Source organism: Camelus ferus, chromosome 22, assembly GCF_009834535.1.
Source record: "Camelus ferus isolate YT-003-E chromosome 22, BCGSAC_Cfer_1.0, whole genome shotgun sequence".
In the NCBI taxonomy this organism is placed as follows: Eukaryota; Metazoa; Chordata; class Mammalia; order Artiodactyla; family Camelidae; genus Camelus; species Camelus ferus.
Window position 1 is genome coordinate 9,306,437 of NC_045717.1, and position 5,984 is coordinate 9,312,420.

Here is a 5,984-nt window from a genome sequence, read left to right on the forward strand (position 1 = left end):
CAGAACCTCTTCCGTTCCCGCTCCGCTCCGCCCCGCCCCGCGGTCTCCTGGCTGACTGGGTGTCAACGCCTCTGCTGCCCCCTAGTGGAATCCAGGAGACACTGCGGGGAGAACCCACGGGGAATTTTCTGCCAGGTTGGGGGGCTGTACCCTTTGTAGTCTGATGTTGGGGGAGGGGAGGGGGTTTGAGGGGAATGGGACCAGAGCTGCTCTGTAACTGAACTGACTTGGACAGAGGCACTTACTTAAAGCCTCTGTCTCTCAAGGGCTTCAGTTCACTCCTCCGTCAAATGGGAACAAAACTAACAAAATCCATTCATTTATTCAATAGCATTTATTATGCACATTAATGTAATGTCGGCACTATTCCAGGAGCTGGAATACAAGCTGGAAACAAGTCAGACAAGGTCCCCGCTTTCATGGAGGTTACATTTTAGAGTGAATAGATATACTAGATGAAATCGTAAATAACAATCTCAGTTAAAGTGCCAGGAAGATAAAGAGATAGTGACTTGGATCAGGGAAGACATCTCTGAGCAGGTACTGATGCAGGAAAAATGTGGGGTGAGAGGACGGACAGGTCTCAGTTTAGTTCCTGGGATGCGCCCCACCAAGGGTGGGTCCTTGGCTTCACGCAGGAAAGAATTCAAGAGGAAGGCACAGTTGAGTAAAGGTGGATTTATTCAGAGAGACACATACTCCATAGACAGAGTGCAGGCTGTTTCAGAAGGCAAGAGAAAGGCCATGAGGTGTGGGGGTTGGGTGGTCGGTTTAAAGTCAAAATAGTTACACACTCCATAGACAGGAGTGCCGGGCTGCATTGCTCAGAAGGGAGAGTGGCCACAAGGCTTGGTGTTGCTAGCTTGGTAACTTCACATGCTAACAAGTGACAGGATTATTCTAACTACTTTGGGGAAGGAGGTGGGACTCCCAGGAATTGGGCCATCACCCATCCTTTGACCTTTTATGGTCAGCCTTAAAACTGTCGTAGCACCTGTGGGAGTGTTTAGCATGCTACTGTATTTCAATGAACGTATATTGAAGCTCAAGGTCTCCTGGGAGTTGAACCTTCCACCATCTTGCTGCTAACTGCTGTGTCACTCTTTTAATGGCCATGCCCCGCCCCCTTCCCTCCTGTCTCAGTACCACTGGAGATAAAATTCTAAACAGCTAACCTAGGATGCAAGTTCTCAGGAGACAAGGACCTTAACTGTCTTTTTGACTCTTCCCTATGCCCCCAGTCCTTAGAGCAATGGTCTCTAAACTTTTTTGCTTCTATGGCTCATAAAAGAATTTTTAAAATGCATACCCTAGTGTAGCCTTTTTAAAAGTTGACATCTGAAAGCTCTTGCCACAAATTTAAATAGCGGTAATGAACGATTTTCTGGCATGCTGTTTCTTTTTAAGTGCTCTTAATGTATTTTCATCAAAACTGCGGAGCTGCAAATTTAGCTCATCCAATTTATGGGAAATATTTGCCATATTAATTAATTGGCAAAGCCAGTTCTCTTTGTGAAGTCAAATAATTCATATCATAGTTACTTAATTTTTTTTTATTCTTAAAGTTTGCCTTTATTTTTATTTTTCAACCAAACACAAGTGTTAATATATGTCCCTGTGACACCTTTTTATTTCTCTAAGGAGGATGGAGGGAAGGATGATGAGTTGGTGGATGGATAAATCAAGGGACAGACAGGTGTTCACCTTCAAAATAAAGCAGGAAAAAGGGCCATCTTCCCAGTAAGTTTCCTTTGCTTGGTGCTGAGTTTCCCTCAGAAGTTGTTTGAATTGTAGGAGAGGTCATGAGAGTGGGGCCTGATCTAATATGTTCAGTGTCCTTTCTCAAATCAACTCGTAACGGGAAGGCTGACAATCACTACACAGCAGCATGTAAATGTGACACTCCTGTTTTAAACTACACAAAAAATAATGATGTAACTATCAAAAAATAGCTGGTGTTGCCGAGGAGAAAGGGGAAAGTATGTGTCACAATCTCATCTTTATGGGAGGGAGTGGACGGATCTTGCCTGCTGACGTTGAATGAGGACTAAAGGTCAACTATTTAAGAGGAAACCACCAGATTAACAATTATCAATTGTAGATTCCAGAGGCTGGGAGTGTCTTATTTTATATCTTATGTCTTTCTGCGGCACTTGAGATTTTTTTTTTTTAACCATGTGCATTAATTATATAGTAATTGAAAACAAATTCTAAATTGACAAGAATGGGGAACCAAGCTCCCGTACTGAGGCTCTAGGTGAGGGCAGGCCCCCGTTCTTATCCTCCTGCACACAATGCAAACTGCCCTAAGCACAGAGTGACTCCCAGAGCTGGTGGGGAGGCCACCCAGGGTCCTACGGTCCCTGGTCCTCATCCTTCCCACTTGTCCAACATCTGGGCCCAGTGTCACACCAGCCTGGGTCTCGATACTAAGGCATTTTACTGCTTGTAAAAGCAAGAGACTGTTAGCAATAGAAATGCCCATCAATTAGTTCACGGTACATTCATTCAGTGGAATACTACATGGCTGTTAAAGGGGTGAAATAGCTTACAGATACCAAGAACCATTCTAGATATATTAACTCAATCTTTACCAAATATGCTTCCATCATCACTACTTTTGCCATTTCTTTGTGCCACTGTGTTAATTATGTGATCTTTGTTCTTTAAATTGATTCATTTTTAAAACTTAAAATACTTCTCCTCTTCCTAAGCAGTAATATAGCTGTGAATTCATGAGTCTGATGGCCCTGTCAAAATAAATATATGATTATAATTGTTTAAAGCTTCATGTAGGTACTCTCTAACATTTTCTTCTATACTTTGGGAAATGCTGCATCAAATTATTGGTTGTCAAGACAGCTTATCAAGGGGGTTGGCAATTTCCCAGGTTCGTGCTGTTACTTAGCAGGACTGGAATTAGAACTTTGGTCTTAGACTGATTCATTCCCTGAACAATTGTTTGAGGGTCTGCCCTGTCCTCAGGGACTGCTCTGGCCTTTGGGCTAAAATGGTGTACAAGACAGGTATGATGCTTGCCCTTCTGGTTCCAACATCTGCCTGATCAGAGAACCAAAACCAAAAACTCAAATATGCAAATGCAGGTGGTAAAACATAATATAATTCCAAGCTTACATCATTTTACTTCTGATTAGCTTCATGTCCATTTATGGTTAGTTGTAAATGTGTGACTTACCACGTTCTCCTAAATGAATGTACTCAGTCCCAAGTGCCCTGGGGGAAGCCTTATTAGTGGTGTAGGACAAACTTTTAAGTTCAGTTTTTTCCAGAAGCATCTAGAATATAACAAGAATATACTTTCTCCTAGAATATAACAACTTCCCCACTATTCATTCATTAACAGCTTACGTCTGCTCAGTGCCTAACGTGTATTATCTCCTTGAATCTGCACACCACTTAACGAAGCCGACAAACATGCTGAGAAGAAATGACCAAGAGGCACTTTTACAGTTTTACGTGGAGCTCTGACAATGCACTTTAAAAATGTAGGCAGCAATTTATCTACAGACACTGTCATACACGTGTGAAAGGATGGATGGACAAAGAGAGCAATGAGACACTGTAAAAGCAAGAGAATGGCGACAACATAAATGTCCCTCAATTAACTTACGGTACAGCAGCCATCAGGCGGAATACTACATGGGTGTTAAAAAGAATGAAACAGCTTACACATATCTTATTAAGTGAAAAAAGGCAAGGTGCATGGCGCTTTCTAGAGTCTACACTTTCAAGTGGAAAAAAAAAGAATGTGCATGTAAGATTGTATATGCATTGGCTACCTCTGGAAAGACTTGGAGGAAACTGTCAATAAACAGGGTATCTTTGGGGAAGGAACTAGCTGGTGGGGACAGAAGTGTGAAGGAGACTTATTTGTCACTGTAGGGCGATGTCTTAAGAGCACCCTCTGGGCTTAGTCCCAGTTCTACCACTTACCAGCTGTGTGAGGTTGGATAAGTAACTTAACCTCTCTGGGCCAGTTTCCTCAACTGTAAAATAGGAATAATCGTGATACTATCTACCTCAGAGGGCTGTTGTGAGGTTAAATGAGTTAAAAATAAGTAAACCTTTGAATAGTGCCTGGGTCTGTGGTAGTGGAAGGATTTGCTACCAAAGTCTTGAGTGCCCTTTGGACTTTGTGCAGTAGGTATTAGCTATTAAAATAATAAAACTAATTGTTAAAAGGGAGGATTGATTTCAGGGTGAAAAAAAATCGAACTTCGCCTTCAAAGAATGTAAACGTGTGTGTTTGCACGCATGCGCACACGTGCACTGGGAATCCCCATCACTTCTGCTTCTTTATGTTGCAGGGTGACGCGTGTGTGTGTTTGGGAGGGTGCGCTGAGCCTGATCGGAGAGGTGTCTGCATCCTGGCATCCCCATGACAGCCTTCAGGACCTTCCTTGCTTCCTGATTAGGAATGACAAAGGAGAAGAGGCCACGCACGCCTCTGGGGCAGACTTTTTATCCCATTCTGCAGGTGTTTATTACGGACCCACTCTGCACCACATCCAACAGAAAGCAAAGTAAGGAAGGTCCCTGCGTTTAAGATCTTATGTTCTAGAGGGAAGAGGCAGGCGAGGGGGATGTAACAAGATCATGCAGAGAGGAACAGTGCTCTGAAGCAAACAAAGCAGGTTACTGTGTCAGAGTGACATGTGGGAGGGTCAGTGGATGGGGTGGCCCAGGGTCAGGGTGGAGAGGCTCTCCAAGGGGGTGAGGCTTGAGCTGAGATCTGAATAGTGATGAAGAGAGGGCTGTAAGAAGGCAGGAGGAAGACACAGTGGAAGAGTGTATCAGGCAGAAGGAACCAGAGGTGCAAAGGCCCTGTGGTGTGGCTGGAGTCTGGTTAGCAGAGGGACAGTTCACTGGACAGATCTTACCTGTTAGCTTTCTTGGGAGGGAGAAGGCACCAAGATTGTCAATGTGCGTATGGCAAAAGATTTAGTTAAAAAGGCAACCACTGGCTTAGTGAATGGGACAAACAGACCCAGTGAAGTTTACTGAGTGTTTCTTTTCAGACTAGTCTCCTGGTCCCCTCACTGTTCTCCATACCCCCACGCAGAGAAACCACAGGATTTCATGACTTCATTCTTCAAAACCCAATGTTCAAAGTCCCCTTAAGTAGGGCCCCACATGACATGGTAACCCCAGGAAACAGAAACTGGAGCTAAAAGACAATAGAAATTCTCAAGTCCAAAGGTGGGATTTGCATCCCAGATCTGGCCATGCATTATTTGAGTGACCTTGAGAAGGTTATTTCACATTTCTGAGCTTTTGTTTTTTGAAGATTCTGGAGAAGGCATACTCATGATTTCAAGTGGAAATTCCTTTATTTATTCTTCAGTTTCTTGCCAGGCAACCAACAGGATGTATTGGTGGTTGGCCAGTGAACTGTTTTTTTGTAGAGAATTCAATGCCATGGCTGACAGAGGGCCATCTGCCTTCCACAGAGGTGGTCTGTTCCTCCCCGCAAATTCTCCCTCAGCTAAAGCAACACGAGGAGAGACACTTCTCTGGCTGGAGCCTTTCCCTCACACAAGGAGCGCGCTTAGAGCTCTGCTTCTTAGAACTTGCCTTGTCAAGAAGGGGGCTCTACTCGCTCCGTCACCCCTCCCTCAGTGGTCCTTGGGGGCCTGGAGAGGGTCATGCATTTTAGTGCCCCCAATGGGACTTTCTAGTAGGACGTGGGGCCTCACCACTTTGCCTCTGCTTGGGCCTCATTCATACCATACCCCTGGGTCCCTCAAACTACAGCGTGCAGAAGACTGACAGCGGGAACGTGGATCAAAGCAGGTCTCGGGGCCATCCTTGTTGGGGAGGGGTCCAGGGGTCCGTGTTTTTAACAAGCTGCCCCAGGTGATTCGGACATGGCTGGTAGCACAACATACTCTGAGCAGAGCTGCACAGGCTACCGTCAGGGGGAAGGGAGACATTCATCACTTGTTTGTTAAAGGCTGACCTGG